The 17,404-nt window shown below is 38.0% G+C and overlaps 1 long non-coding RNA gene across 1 annotated transcript; it reads left to right on the top strand.

Moving 5' to 3' along the window:
- The first annotated feature begins 7,295 nt into the window (after window positions 1-7,295).
- Window positions 7,296-9,079, top strand: LOC309508676. The gene is made up of 2 exons (XR_014209666.1): window positions 7,296-8,251; window positions 8,335-9,079. It is a non-coding gene; the product is annotated as an uncharacterized lncRNA (long non-coding RNA).
- The last annotated feature ends 8,325 nt before the right edge of the window (window positions 9,080-17,404 follow it).

Raw genomic sequence — 17,404 nt, 5'->3', positions numbered from 1 at the left:
CGTAGTGGTCTTGTTGTGTGCTTAGACTTGGTTGATGATGCACCTGTCTTTGGAAAAATTGTTAACATTTTTATTATGGATGGATTTTTTTTTTTTGGCATCATGTATGGAATCAGAGTTTGTTGAACATCTTCATGCTTTCAGTGTTTTTGCACAAGAGAACAGTCTTGTGCTCAAAAAACCTGACGAATTGTTTTACCACAAGCCGTTTGATTTACAAATGTCCTATGGAAATGACCGTCTATTTTACATCGTTTTGGACTGTTATTTGTAAAAAAATAAATAAAAATAATTCATGTAATTTAAAGTACTGGCTAGATGTATTGGTGCTCTGTGCTGGAATAAAGTTTTGAAAGAGTAATACAGAGTGATGTGTTTATTTCAAAGTGAATTTATTCTTTTCAGATTAAATAATTGTTAAGTTTATTTTACAGTTCTTTAAAGTAGGTAATGCAAAACCCTAATAAGAAAAACTGGTAACTCCTTTAGTGTTGTTTTTTATTTGTAAATAGGTGTTCCATCAACACCAGGATGGTGTCAAATGTGACTCCTATAAGGTTGAGAAGATTGTCATTTCCATTTTTTTAAAGTGTTAGGTCAACACCAGAACAGTGTAGAATTTTAACTCTGCCAGTGTTTGCTACAAAGCTGCACCCAGCTCTGTAACAGTGTTGTTGTTATCTGCATTGGTGTTAAAATTTTACTCTCTTAGTGTTCATATTGTTACACTGTGTCGGTGTTGCGAGAGGCAACACTTTTGAAAGTGTTGAACTAACACTTTGTGGGTGGTTCCCATATATACACTTTCAAAGTGTTGAAATTAACTCTATTGGTGTTGATTTCCGGATTTCAAATTTACTGTGATCAAATTATGTACTACATATTACAGCATTGTTTCAATACAAGACATACCAATGGACTCGCGCACCTTTCTGTCTTCTTTGGGCACCAGATGTTCCTTCCTCACCCGAAACAAAGGACTTATTCGATTAGCTTGCGTTGATATAGGACTGGTCTTCCTTCTCTGCTGTAAAATAAGAAAGTCTCGACTTACTCTATGTGCAATAACTATTGTTCTTGAAACATAAATTAAGACAGTTATAAATAAGTTAATTTACCATACGATTCAGGAGAGAACATTTGATGAGTAAATACTGATTGCAATATTCTAAAAAATAAATAAGCAAACTTAAGAACAATTCAAATTCCCTAACATAGGGGTTTATATAAACTGATATTCTAATATAAGTAAGAAGAATTTAATAGCAGGGACTGTATCAATTTTCTTTAAGGATTTACAAAATAAAAAAAAAGTCATTTTTTAATGCATTCACATTTGGAAGAGATTTTGTGAAACGACATTTGTGGATATAGAATTTAACAAACAGTATAATATTATTTATCAAATATTCTACTTTTTTATTTTTCATTAAAAGTCCATATTTGATCCCATTCCAGGAAAAAAAATCCGATCGTGACGTAACTCTTTGATAGTGAGAAAGTTAACCTGCGCATGCGCGGCCCCGCCCACTAAATCCAGCGGGGTGAAGCTGGAGCTCCAGCGAGGGGAGGAGCTGGAGCTCTAGCTCCTCCCATTTGGCACTGCATCGAGTACCAAAATATATATATATATTTTATGGCAAAAGAGAGCAAGCAAGCCTTGTGTTGTTCCCTGCCCACGTTATATCACGGGTGGGGAGGACACACATTTCAGCTTTGTGTTGCTTGTTTGGGAGTGGAGCATGCCAACAGTCAGTTCTCGAGGGGGCTGACTGTGAGCATTGTGAGGAGCTGTCCGTGAGGACGCTCCGCTCCCGCCGGCCATTCTTCGAGGAGGACGGTTCGGTGCGCGCTCCCCGAGGCGCGGGTCCCGCTGCTGCCGAGGAACGGCGTCGACGCGCATCTTGGGGATCGCAAATGGATCGAACAGCGGGGTTTGAGACGGCCCCCGCCCTATCTCTGCCTTTAAACGCTCTGCGGTTTCTCCTCCCCGGGATGAGGCACTCATGCTGCGATTTCCAGTTCCGAGGAATTGGTATCGTTAGTGTTTTTGTTAAGAGAACAAAACAATTAAAAATATAAAGAATAAAGCAGATGTTTATGAATTTTCAATAAATAAATAAACAAGTCAGCTCATAACTCTGTTGAATAAAGAGGAGCTTTTAAAAGGAGGTTTCATCTAGTGCTGTTGCTAAGTTAAATATTACTGGCCAGCCGGTTATTATGAGAGTGAAAATATAAGTAAAACTCTATATCTCAGCCTCCTCGTCGGGCAATGCCGTTTTTTCCCTATCTCCACACTGAGGTGTCGAGATCGTGGAATAAACCGGTTTCTATTTATGTGTTTAGTCCCCAAACTTCTACTATAGTAATGTTATGGGTTATGTTAAGCACTAAATGGTTTAGCTCCCCAGTACTTGAGCGAGCTCTTAACGCATTATAGTCCTTCACGTCTATTGCGATCTCAAAATACCGGCCAGTTAACCAAAATACAATAAAATATATCCAATAAAATATATATTTTAAAGTTAAATAACCAAAATACTATGTTTGATAGTTATACTTATAATTTTGTTTCTATTACATGCAGTTCTAACTTGAGCTCTTACTGTACGTTCACACCGCCGCCGACTTGAGCTTCCAAAGTTACCGGAAGTCATTCATTTTCAATGGAAGCTGGCTTCTCTCTTCTCTCAGCTGCAAGGAGCGGCAAATCCATTGGCGTCGCGTTTTGGGCGTTTTGAGCGTCAATCAAAAAGTTGAAAGTAGCTCAACTTTATGGTAATGAGCTATGACGCGGTTCAGCGGCAAGCAGCGGCAAAACGCCAGAAACCAATCAGAATATAGACGTCCTTCGCTTAAAAATAAATAGGATTATTTGAGACTTTCATCGATTTAAGTAAACAATGCGAATTATTTCAACCCCCTTAAAAGGGGGAATTATAGTTGTTCCTCAATTGTACATATTTATTTTCTAGATAGATTAATGAAGGGATTGTTGACCTCATCCCTTGCTTGTTCTGACCAGTTAGGTTCTCTGTCTCGGTGACTTAGTCCTTATACTTGTTCTCAGAACTAATTCTCTCTTCTATTACTGTTCTGTTCTTTTTCTTCTCTTTATTCTTCTATGTCCTTATCTGTTATTTCTTTAAATTGTAGAGGGCTACGAAACATTCTTAAGCGTAAAGCAGTCTTTCTGTATCTTAAAAGTCTCAACACAGATCTTTGTTTTTTACAAGAATCTCATTCAACTTTGCAAGATGTCAATTTATGGAGATCACAATGGGGTTTGGAAATGTGGATGTCTCATGGAAATGAATACTCTGCCGGAGTTTGTATTTTAAAAAATAATTTTGGTGGAAAGATTCTGGCTACTGATTGTGACATCAATGGTCACTACATTATACTAGCTTTTCAGTTTGCAAATATGACTTGTATTACTGCTAATGTCTATGGATATAATTCACCAAAAGATAATACGTTTTTTTTTAATAAATTAGAAATGCGTATATGTCATATGTTATCTAAATTTCCAAATTCTTCCTTAATATTCGGTGGTGATTTTAATGTTGTTTTGAATTGTACCTTGGATAGAATTGTACCCCCCCCCAAATCTACTAATACTAATTCTGAGTATTTATTATCCTTTATGCAAAAAATTTCTGTTGTTGATGTGTGGCGAGAAACCCATCCCTTGCAAAAAGTATTCACATGGAACAATAATTCCCTTTCTAGACAATCCCGACTTGATTTTTGGTTGACCTCAGCAGAGTTATCAAATATAAAGACTGATATACTTCCCTCACCATTTTCTGACCATAAGGCCATTTCTATCTGTATTCCATTTGTATCCGCTCCCTCACTGAGTAAAAGATCCTCATATTGGAAACTTAACACCTCAATTCTTCAACACAACGAAGTTCTCACTAAGATTAATAACTTAATTTCCTTTGATTGGCATAAAGCTAATAAAGAGAATATGTTTTGCATTAATTGGGAACTTCTTAAATACGAAATTGGGAAGTATTGTTGGAAATATAGTAGTTCGTTAGCAAAATTAAGAAAAAGTAATGAAAACCAGATTATGGCTAGAATTTCGGCATTATCATGTAAAAATGTAGATCTTACAGACTCAGAAAAAATTGAGCTTGTTGATCAAAAACATAATTTAGAGGATGTATATAAACGGAAGGCTGAAGGCGCCTTCATCAGATCTCGACGGAATTGGCTAGAGGAGGGTGAGCAGAATTCTGCCTATTTCCTGCTCAGCTCAGCTACCGTTCGGACGCTCTTGCTTACTGCTCCGCGCTTTGCTCTATCGCTTTTTATATTTTATCTTCTATATTTTTATATTTTAGCTCCTTTTATCACCTAATTTTAACTTCAGCAAATCAGCACAGTGCTCAAACGACAAAGTTTGGATTACCACAAAAACGCAGAATTCTTCTACCCGACCAGCTTACATTCCGGGGAAAGAAAAACACAGCTGCCTACAAGGATAAGAGAGAAAATGCCTCTTCTGGAATCTACTTGCTGCACTAACTGCCACAGACTTTTACAAAGGATTGCAGTTCTTGAAACAAAGTTATTTACGGGAACACCAAACCAGACGGAACACACAACAGAGCTTCGTCATGGACACCCTCAGCATATAGCCGGTGAGTCCCATGAAACTAGTGCTCCTCGACAGGTAGAGAAACAAGCCGATCGACTTACTAATCGATGGCACAAACAGGGAGCGAGACCCAAAGGCACTCGAGACATCAGATTGTCACGAGCCCCACATATTACCGCAGTAGCATCCTCTACCCCAGATACAGCTCTGACAAAGATTGCAAACACTGGTCTCCAACCAACACCTATACATCTTGAGAACAGATTTGAAGTACTAATGAATGTAAATGAGGAATCCCCAAACATGATGAATATGATCGAACACAGACTGTATCAGCCAGTGGCTAACACTGATGCTAACTGGCGCTCAAGGTCGAGCAGACAGCGGCACTCAGCTCAGAGCGCAGCCGAGCCCAGGACTCTGATAGTGGGGGACTCCATAATCAGAAACATTAGCAGCAGGGATACAACTACATGCTGCCTTCCACAAGCTACAACTTCTGATATAAACAGGGAACTTCAGAACATTCTAATGAAACATAAGACTGCAAATCGACTCATAATTCATGTGGGGAAGAATGATATTCATAAAGAGCAGTCAGAACTCCTTAAGAAGGATTTCAATGAACTTTTTGAAACACTTAAAAGACTGAAAGTTCAAACATTCATCAGTGGACCACTCCCAGCAAGAGGAACAAACAGGTTTTCACGGCTGCTTGGGATTAATACATGGCTGCAAAAAACCTGCAATATAAAAGGAGTAAACTTCATTGACAACTTCAATCTTTTCTGGAGTCAGAGACAACTATTTCATCGGGATGGCCATCACCCAAACAAACTTGGTTCAAGAGTGTTAAAGGACAATATCGACTTCTCCCTCAATCATCCTTCTGCAGTGTGTGTCAATCTGAACGACACACACACACCTGGAAACAGTATGAATGAACACGGGACTTCACTTCAGCAGCAAAATGGACATGCGGTTGACATATCACACAAGGACAATGATAACACCACTGAGCCACAACAACCTCTGCTCACGGACACAATCTCAGCTGAGCCCTGCCCACAGAGCTCACCACAGACAGACATATTAGAACTGCTCGAAGATTCAACACCCAAGGACGATTTCCTGGAAAACAGCCAGGGAAGCCAGGACAGCATATCCCAGCCTCCGATAACACCTGAGCAACAGCCCCTTTCACCAGATACTTTCTCACTCTCGCCAGCAACTCCACTTTTGTGCTTCTCACAGAAAATGGAAGAATTGGTGCATGCTGGAACCAGACTATCCCACTCTTTTGCTGCAAGCCCCCAGATACCAACCAAAAAACGTCAGGCACCTCAAACACCGAAGCCTGTGCGCCGAGCTCGCCCGCCCCCTCCTTCTGTGAGAGCTCTTCGGCCTCTTCGGCCAAAACGCCAGGGCCCACACCCTCCTCCATCTGCTCGAGGTGAACCAAAAACAACTGATACCAGCTCTCAGTGATATGTGTCGGGTTCCTGCTATGATAACAGTAACTTTCTCAAATGTTTACAGAACAAGCGGGAACCCAGTGTGCCTGTATCTTTCTCTATTGCTGTTCTATTACAAGATAGAAAGTCTAAGGCCTTCAATAGCCGTACAGCAAACCCAACTAATCTGGTGCCTATTACATGTCAAACTAAGATTGCTGTGGGGACAAAATGTAAGACTGTTAAGTTAGCAATTTTAAACATTCGCTCACTCAAAAATAAATCACTTCTAGTCAACGACTTAATAACCACAAACAACCTGGACTTTATGTTTCTAAATGAAACCTGGCTAGAAGACAGCTGCAGTGCAACAATCCTCAATGAAACAGCCCCTCCTAACTTTACTTTTATGAGTGTCTGCAGAGCTGTTAAGAGAGGTGGGGGTCTAGCTGCTCTTTTTAAAGATATCTATCAATGTAAGCAAATATCATTTGGGAATTACCCATCTTTCGAATATCTGGGTATTGTGTTAAAAGGTGCTCCTCGCATTTTACTTATCATTATTTACAGGCCTCCAAAATATTCTCCAGCCTTTGCTGAGGACTTTACAGAACTGTTATCAACAATTACCTCAGAGTTTGACTGTTTTGCCATTGCTGGAGATTTTAACATTCACATAGATAATGCAGAAAACAATATGGCAAAAGAAATCAAAACTGTTTTAAAAACTTTTGATCTGACTCAGCATGTACATGGACCCACACACAATCATGGACACACTCTAGATTTACTTATCAGTAAGGGTCTAAACATTTCATCGATTGTTATTAAGGATGTAGCACTGTCTGATCATTTCTGTATTTTCTTTGATATATTGATCTCTCCTGCCACTGAAGCTAGATCTGTGTCTGTCAAGAAGAGATGCTTAAATGAGAACACTAGTGTACTATTTATGAAGGCTATATCTTTAACACCAAGCATATCTGCTGACTCTGTTGATTTTCCCCTTGATTCTTTTAACTCAAAAGTTAAAAATATAATTGATGATATTGCTCCTGTTAAAGTCAGGAAGAAGAGTGGCAGATAGGGCTGTGACGGTATGGGATTTTTTCTTACCGCGGTAAAGAAGCAACAAATCTCGCGGTTTGGCGGTTAACCGACCCCCCACCCACCCCCCCCCCCAAAAAAAATTTTTTTTTAAAAAAATAAATCACCCGCGGCCGCGTCACACACTGCAGACGCGATCAAGAACGCATGTAGCTTGTAAATGACAATGGAAATGAATAACATAAAGCAGTATTCTTTATTAACAAATAAACAAATTAACATTTAATTAAATTGTAAATATTAATAATTAACTATTAATTAAGGCCGGCGACACACTGGCTGCATGGTGTGAGTGTGGCGTTTCTGTTGCGTGTCAGCTGCGTGGCTTTTTTTATGTCTTTGCACACCAGAAACAGCGCTGCTGCTGCTAGGTGACATATAAGCCTCATTGGTGATATATTCGACATATGGGGAGAGAGTTGTGGAAGGCCTTTACTTAATGTTAAACATAAATATATAACAGCAAAGACAGCGTCGGCAGTATTGATGGCAAAATAGGCTACAGAATATTTCGTTCTGTATTGACAGGTGCAATATTTGAAAATCGATCATATTTTTTTTAATTACATTTAGGCTATATCTGCATTTATGTCAAAACCTAAACTTTCAAACATCAAAATGTAATGTATTAATATGTATTCATGTCAAAATGACATACAAACATTTTTTTCCTATTCTATTTTGCCAGGAAACGCTTCCAACAGGCTTGCGTGAAAAATAGGCGTCGGTTCTATTTCTAGCATGCACGCTTTTTTCCGCGCGCCTCGTGCCGCAACTGAGACGCGCGTCTCACGCAGGCAGTGTGCGAGCTCTAACCTGCTAACATGGGAGCCGAAATAAAAACGGACACGCCACGCAGCCAGTGTGTCGCCGACCTAAGGTAGGTGTGCTGCACTTAAGTCCAGCAAACGCCACAGGATGGTTAATTTTTCTAAGATGTGGTCTTAAGTTAGTTGTATTTCCTCGCGAGACGGATACTTTTGTATGAGGCGCCGGACTGGACAAAAGAGAAGCGAACTGCGCGAGCGAGCGACAATGCTCGAGAGAGACCGAAAGTGCGCGAGAGAGACCGAGTGTGTCTGCGCGCGCGAGCGAAAGTGCGCGAGAGAGACCGAGTGTGTCTGCGCGCGCGAGCGAAAGTGCGCGAGAGAGACCGAGTAGTGTCTGCGCGCGAGAGAGACCGAGTAGTGTCTGCGCGCGAGAGAGACCGAGTGTGTCCGAGCATTAGTTTAGTAGGCTAATTGGTACAAAGTAATATATAATTATTATATAAGAGGCATGGACGTTAGATTAATGGACAGCAATAATCAGTAGGCTGCCTACTACACACGTCTTGCTTTGAACTATTTAATAAATATAAATTATTCGAGCAAAAACTTTCATATACGATTTAATAAGATTGAATTCAGGCAGTAATAGTAAGATTTCATAACCTATATAGTTAATGAACACTGTACCACAACCAGGTTTTACGTTTCTTAAGCGTCAAATAACAATGACTGGATGTTATTCACCGAGATCGAGATCAGACCCACGAGAGCTGTGGAGAGGATAATGGCATCTAGATGGTATATCTGCAAAGACTCCCTTTGATAAGAATGCAGCAAAACATCTAATTGGTCTGATATGTAGCTACAGGAAATAAAGTGTTTTTTTCTTTCTTTTTCGGAGATGTTATCATCTTTAACAAAATGTTTGACATTATTTGACAAGCATACACACATGCACACAAAATACACCAGTGTACATAAACACTATGATTATGATCAGTTAAGTTTGAATTGTATTTTTTAATAAAATATTCGTTAAACTTTCTATTTAGCGTAATGAAATACATTTGCTTTATCAGACTTAAGATAGCAGTGTCAATTTACTGTTAAAAATAAAATGATTTCAGCCGAAATTACCTGTGTTGTTCTATTTTTTTATATTGGCCCATTTTACCTGAAACTTAGTGCCTTTGCTCACGTACTGTATCACCTGTTGATATTCTAACTCATAATTTACTTTTTCGTGCTTAAATACATATGTTTAAGAGACCAATGCTAATTTATAATAATATCATTATGTCATGCAGGGCTTATTTGATATTATTTAAATAATAATAGGTCATATTAATTGCAATAATAATAATTATAACAGAAGATACTATCTCTAGTCTTTCCTAATATTAATTATAAATACAATGCATATAAAAAATAATTACAATATAAAATAATTTTTTTTTTTCGAGCAAAATAGTAATGTTTCTCTGAGTCACTTAGAGTAGGCTAAAGAATGACAAATTCAGTGCTGCAAATTGTAGAAAAAATATTCCCTTGTAGTAGGCTACTTGGGACAGACAAAAAAGTTTTTCCATCTTCTATCTGATTCAAATCACAGTCTGCATAGTCTCTGTTCTCTTTCTTGGTATCCATGAGTTTATGTCGTCCGTTCTCCATTTCCAAGTCTTTATCCAAGTCATGGTCACTGAATCGATATTTTGAAAGAAGTTGTCTCTTTTAATTGTGTAATTTATCAGTAATTTGCCAGTTTTGTGGTTCTATTTAGGGACGGGTTACACTGGGGTTTGGTTTATTGAATAATACAGTTTTTCTCGATTGTTTCCACACATTTTCTGGTACTTGAGACACAATGACCACAACATGTAACTCATTCACCAACCCCCTGAACCAGTTCTGCTAAACTACAAGCACAATTCCTGCTTTACACTCAAATTGTACTTCTAAAACACACTTTTTTCAAAACACTACACACAATTCTCTGCTTTTGGAACAATTTTCATGCAGAAAATCTCTTGTTTTCACAAGGAACACACTGCCATTCAAATATGCACACTGACTCATCACATGGGCAAACACCCGTCACACAGTTTTACAATTAGCAATCAGAGCTTTAGCATAAAAGGGCAACAGGTCAGCTCTTCAATGGAGCAGTGGATGCCAACATTGGATTTATTTTTTTTACTGTAACTGTATACAGTAAATTCTTCTGTTGTTTTGTATGTAGACCACTGTATGTACAACTTTGTGTTGGTTGGGATGTACACTGTGTACATTGTTTTTGTGGGAAAAATAAAATATATTTGTTACCATGTATTTGTGTGTTCTGAGTATAAAAACAATATTCTCAAATATTTTACAGCACACTTATGTATGTACTGTCTGTAGTAAGTGTAACACTGAACAAAAAAAGGCCTAAGTCATTATGATGAATGGAGAAGAAGTGTTTTCCATTCATCATAGTGTTTTACACTGAGCACATCAGTGTTCAACTGGTTCTTATAAATGTCTATTCATATGATGGTCTGTGTGTGTCATTTGAAAACAAAATACCATTTTGAGAAGAAATAACATTGTTTTGAATGTAAAGTTTCATTTTGCAGGAGAATTGAGGGGTTTTGCCCATTGTGTGTGTTTTTTTGGATTTGTGTGTAGAGTTCTGAGAATATGAGGCATGCTTTCAGAAAATGTGTGTAAACAATCGAGAAAAACTGTAATATGAATTGAAGACAACAGTCTGTTAAGAGAGAAAGAAAGTATAAGCTACATCCTGCTAATTCAGTGGTAATAATTTAATTCTTGTTTTTATTTTATATTATATTACACTCGGTCTCTCTCGCGCGCAGACACACTCGGTCTCTCTCGCGCGCAGACACTACTCGGTCTCTCTCGCGCACTTTCGCTCGCGCGCGCAGACACACTCGGTCTCTCTCGCGCACTTTCGCTCGCGCGCGCAGACACACTCGGTCTCTCTCGCGCGCAGACACTACTCGGTCTCTCTCGCGCACTTTCGCTCGCGCGCGCAGACACACTCGGTCTCTCTCGCGCACTTTCGCTCGCGCGCGCAGACACACTCGGTCTCTCTCGCGCACTTTCGCTCGCGCGCGCAGACACACTCGGTCTCTCTCGCGCACTTTCGGTCTCTCTCGAGCATTGTCGCTCGCTCGCGCAGTTCGCTTCTCTTTTGTCCAGTCCGGCGCCTCATACTTTTGTGCGACAAATATGGCATATTGCCTTGTCCAAATTCACCGGGTTCCCCTTAATTGTCACCTGCCTCAAAGGCGACACAGTATTTGGCTTAGACACTATATTCGTGGCTATTTTTTGAATAATGTCATTCGGCTAGCGCCGTCAACTGTTATTGCCTATAACAGTTACCACATAAGAGATCGCTACTTGCAATTAAAATCTAACTCCAACTGTTTACGTTATGCTTGTCTTTTATGCCTGTGTTTGTTTGTATTTAATTGAACATTATCTGTAAACATCACAAGTACTGAAACCTAGCAGTTAATTAATAATAATCAGAAACACACAAAAAAATTAATCCCCCATATGTTTAACGGACTGTCCCTCCCTTGCGCAGGAAGCGTTTTTTTTTCTCCAGAAGCACTTGAACATGGGACTCGCAGAATACAGTAAATTATAAGCAAATATTAATGTGTTTATAGTTCATATCACACACCATATGCACTCCTGTAACTTTCAAAAAAAAAAAAAAAAAAGTGCGGTGATGACCTCACACCGCGGTAGGCATCTCATTAACGCGATATTGCGGTGATGCGGTTATCGTCACACCCCTAGTGGCAGACAAAAAGCACCTTGGAGAAACTCAACAGCAGTGCAAAATATGAAAAGAAAATGCAGAAAAGCAGAGCGCATGTTGCGGAAGACAAAACTTGTAGTCCATTATAACATCTACAAAGACAGCCTTCATGCTTTCAATATGGAACTAGGCAAAGCTAGACAGACTTTCTTCTCAAATGTTATAAACAGCAATTTAAACAACACACGCACTCTTTTTGCTACTGTAGAGAGACTGACAAACCCCCCAAGCCAGATTCCCAGTGAAATGCTCTCAAACAGCAAGTGCAGTGAGTTTGCTTCTTACTTCTCTGAGAAAATCAATAATATTAGAAAGGTGATCAGCACATCCTTGAGTTGCACTGGGGTCAGACAGATCAGACCACCTGAGAAAGTAGTTACTATGTCTGACTTCAAAGAAATTGATGGCAAAATTTTGGAAGAAACCGTACAACACCTCAAAACATCAACATGCGCTCTTGACACACTTCCCACATCTTTTTTCAAAAGTGTGCTAAACAGTTTAGAAGCAGATCTTCTAGAAGTGGTAAATGCCTCACTTCTCTCTGGGAGTTTTCCAAACTGCCTTAAAACTGCAGTTGTCAAGCCCCTCCTGAAAAAGAGCAATCTGGATAAGACCATATTAAGCAACTATAGACCGATCTCAAATCTTCCTTTCATAGGCAAGATCATAGAAAAAGTTATCTTCAATCAGCTGAACAAATTCTTAAGCTCGAATGGATACTTTGACAATTTTCTATCTGGTTTCCGACCGCACCACAGCACAGAGACAGCGCTCATAAAGATAATAAACGATATCCGCTTAAATACTGATTCAGGCAAATTATCAGTGCTGGTACTACTCGACCTCAGTGCTGCATTTGACACTGTCGATCATAACATACTTCTGGACAGGCTGGAAAACTGGGTGGGGCTTTCTGGGATAGTCCTAAAATGGTTCAGGTCATACTTAGATGGGAGAGGTTATTTTGTTAGTATAGAAGACCATAAGTCTGAGTGGACATCCATGACATGCAGAGTCCCTCAAGGGTCAATCCTTGCACCACTCCTGTTCAACCTGTATATGCTCCCAATGAGCCAAATAATGAGAAATAATCAAATTGCTTACCACAGCTATGCAGACGACACACAGCTGTACTTAGCCCTATCACCTAATGATTACAGCCCCATTGACTCCTTGTGCCAATGCATTGATGAAGTCAACAGTTGGATGTGTCAAAACTTTCTTCAATTAAACAAAGACAAAACTGAAGTTATTGCGTTTGGAAACAAAGATGAAGTTCTCAAAGTGAACGCATACCTTCACTCCAGGGGTCAAACAACTAAACATCAAGTCAGGAATCTTGGTGTGACACTAGAGTCAGACCTTAGTTTCAGTAGTCATGTCAAAGCAATAACTAAATCAGCATACTATCATCTGAAAAATATTGCAAGAATTAGATGCTTTGTTTCCAGACAAGACTTAGAGAAACTTGTGCATGCTTTCATCACCAGCAGGGTGGATTATTGTAATGGACTCCTCACTGGCCTTCCCAAAAAGACCATAAGACAGTTGCAGCTCATACAGAACGCTGCCGTTAGGATTCTGAGCAGAACCAGAAAATATGAACATATCACACCAGTCCTCAGGTCTTTACACTGGCTCCCAGTTAGATTTAGGATTGATTTTAAAGTATTATTACTGGTATATAAATCATTCAATGGCCTAGGACCTCAATACATTGCAGATATGCTCACTGAATATAAACCCAACAGATCACTCAAATCATTAGGATCATATCAGCTAGAAATACCAAGGGTTCACTCTAAACATGGTGAGTCTGCTTTTAGCTATTATGCCAGCCACAGCTGGAACCAGCTTCCAGAGGAGATCAGATGTGCTCCTACAGTGGTCACATTCAAATCCAGACTCAAAACACTTTTGTTTAGCTATGCATTTACTGAATGAGCACTGTGCCGCTGTTCGTCCGACTGTTTTTACTGTACTGTATTTTATTCTATTTTTCTAAACTGTTTTAATTATTCTTATTTCTTTTAATTATTTTAATTTCTCCTATGTCAGCAGGGCATTTAGCCCGCAACTGTAAATGCCCACTCAGAAGGTGATAATGTGAAAGTGACGTGTATTAATGTGGGTCTGAAAGTAGAACAGTATTTAAATGACGACATTAAAGTTTTCGTCTGAGAAAGAATGTGAACGCAGTGCTAAAGAAAGTGGAAAGAACGTGTGAGTAAATGAGGGAGAAAAGAAAGTTAAAGGAAAATTGATAGATGGAAGTCGTAAGAAGATTGAAGGTTAAAAGAAGGTTGAAAGATTTAAGTCTTAAGGGATTCCTTTGAAGGAAAGATTTATAATAATATTCTTTTTTTTTTGAATTTTTGAATGAACACGGAATTTTTTGATTCCTTATCTCACATAAAACAAATTAATAATGAAGATTGTAGTCTGTGTGATGCACCCATTAGTCTTTCAGAAATTCTTGATTCTATAAATAATTTAAAAAGTAACAAATCCCCAGGTACTGATGGGCTATCTGCAGAGTTTTATAAAGCATTTAGTAAAAAATTAGCACCTTTTTTTACATAAAATGTTTTTAGAGAGTATTGAGAAAACAACGCTTCCTTCCTCTTTATGTCAAGGGCTAATAACTTTGATTCCCAAGCCCAATAGAGATCCCCTTCTATTAGAAAATTGGCGCCCGATTTCCTTATTGAATACCGATTATAAAATGATTGCCTTAGTTTTAGCAAAAAGGCTAAAACTTATTCTTAATAATATAATAGATGAGTGCCAATCAGGTTTTATACATCAGAGACATATTTCTAATAATATACGCTTGATTTTTGACTTGTTGGATTATTCAGATCTTATTTCTACTGATAGTTTTATCCTCTTTCTTGACTATTATAAAGCCTTTGATTGCTCAGAACACGAATTTATGTTACAAGCCCTGCACAGATTGTGTTTCGGTCATTTTTTTTGCAAATGTATTAAAATGCTTTACTGTAATGGTAATAGCTCTATCCGACTCAATAATGGCACTTCTCCTAGATTTTCTTTAAAGCGTGGTGTAAGACAAGGTTGCCCCATTTCCCCATATCTTTTTCTAATAGCTACACAATTTTTTAATTTACATATTAAAGAGAGCCCTGTGAAGGGAATTTCTATTGCTGGTACGGAATTGTTTATTAGCCAACTGGCAGATGATACAGCATTGTTTCTAAGAGATGTCTCTCAGATCCCAATTGCTTTAACCTCTCTTCAGTCTTTCTCTAATGCATCTGGCCTTTTGCTTAATGTTAATAAATTACTCCCGATAAAAAAAATGTGCTGCAACTTCTATCTCAAACATTCCCATCAAAGAAAGTGTCACCTATTTAGGAATAAAAATAATAAAAGATACTAAACTAAGATGTAAGATGAATTTTAGTTCAGTTGTGGAGAAAACACAAAAAAAATTTAACCTTTGGTTGTTAAGAGATCTATCTTTGAAAGGCAGAACTCTGCTTACTAAAGCAGAAGGGATTTCCCGCTTATCCTACGCTGCTCAGTCTTTATTTGTGGATAAATCTACTTGCAAGTTGATTGATGTAATGTTGCTCAAATTTCTTTGGAAAAATAAAACTCATTATATTAGAAAATCAGTTATTTTGAATTCTTATAATAAAGGTGGCTTAAATTTCATTGATTTTGATTCTCTTAACAATACTTTAAAAATCAATTGGCTTAAACGTTTCCTTCACAATCAATCTTCTATTTGGAGTATAATCCCAAGATATATATTTTCTCAATTAGGAGGTATACATTTCCTTTTAATATGCAATTATTCAGTCAGTAAACTTCCTGTCAAACTTTCCAATTATCACCAGCAGATGCTTATGGCTTGGAGACTTATTTACAAGCATAATTTCTCGCCACACAATTTTTTAATTTGGAACAACTGTAATATTCTACATAAGAGGAAATCTTTATTTCTTGAAAACTGGTTCAATAATGGAGTGATGTTAGTAAACCAGCTATTTGATAGCGAAGGTAATTTATTGAATTATTCCGATTTTGTTTCAGGATACCAATTTCCAGTATCTAGTAAAGAATTTAATATAGTTTTCAAGGCCATCTCTTTGGAAATCTGTATGCTGTTTAGAAACAACAATAGTGCTACAGTGACTTCTGTTGATCCCCCTAGCCCTGAATCCACTGTGGTTGGTTCTATTTGTTTTTCAATACATAAATCCAACTATAAAATCAGGTCATTATTTTTGGACCCTGTTACTTCAATTCCTTCCTCCATTTCTTATTGGAATAACCTTTTTGATGTTATTAAATGGTCATATGTTTGGTCACTTCCTCAGAAATTCTTTCTAACAAATAAAGTTAAAGAAATATCCTATAAAATTATTCAAAGATTTTATCCAGTTAAATACTTTTTAAAGAAATTTAGAAATGATATTGATACTTCCTGCTCTTTTTGTGAAGCCTCTTCTGAAACTGTTGATCATTTGTTTTGGGAATGTCCTTTTGCTCGGTCTTTCTGGAATAATATTGATGCTCTGATTGTCCAAAAGGTTTTTTGTAACTTTTCTTTATCATTTAGACACATTCTTTTTGGGTTTTATGTCAAAGACAAGAATCTAATTAATGCAAGTTTTTGTATAAACCTTCTTTTATATATTGGAAAGTTTCATATCCATAAATGTAAATATATGAAAAGTAAACCCCTTTAGCTTTTTCAAAGAAGAATTGAAGATGTATTTAAATACAATTTCAACTTCTGTTAACAAGAAAGCAATGAAAACATCCAGAATTTGTGCCATGTTTAATATTCTCCCTTAATATGTTTTTCTTTTTTGTGCCCTCTTCTTTCTTTTTCTTCTCTTCTCTCTTTTTCCTTTTTAAGACTATTGTTGAATAGATTTAAATGTCTTTCACATTTCCTCTTTTAATGTATACTGAATCATAATTTCTCTTTTGTTTTGAAAGATTGTTTATATTTCTTGTATGTATCGACTTGTTCTGTTTGTTAAAATTGCAATAAAAAATAAATAAAAATAAAATATAGACGTCCTTCGCGATGGCTGATTCCGGAGAAACATACGATGTAAACTTTCGTTCCTACCAAAACATTAGTTCCGAGAAAATGGAGGAGAAGTTGATCATCGCCGTTGCTGGGTTTCTTATCATTATCGGATTAATTGCACAGTTTAACCATAGAGTGAAAGTTTATCATTTGCATGTGTTTTTAAGTCCTGTCAGTTTAACAGGGCGCGCTTGACAGGGCATATATACGAACGAGCAGAGAGAGAGAGAGAGAGCCCCGGCCGCGCGCGCGCACTCACTGTTAATGATAATAATAATAGCTAATTATTATTTTTTCCCGACCAAATGTGACCAAAACGGTTATAAAAATGCTGTCGTTATAACATTTCATGGTGTGACACAGACTTCAGAGCGGCCAAAGCGTCAACAAGCTTCCCCGTACTTTTTGACAAGCGTCCTTGACAGGGCGGCCAGAGCTTCTTTGCAGCTCAAGTCGGCGGCGGTGTGAACGTACAGTTAGCTCTCCAGTTAGAATATTGGCTTCTTACTGACCCTTTAAAGGGATACTCCACCGAAAAATGAA

This window comes from Leuciscus leuciscus (genome assembly GCF_965113295.1).
Source record: "Leuciscus leuciscus genome assembly, chromosome: 10".
Classification (NCBI taxonomy): Eukaryota; Metazoa; Chordata; class Actinopteri; order Cypriniformes; family Leuciscidae; genus Leuciscus; species Leuciscus leuciscus.
The sequence above is the reverse complement of the archived record's forward strand: the minus strand, read 5'-3'. Positions and strand labels throughout refer to the sequence as shown.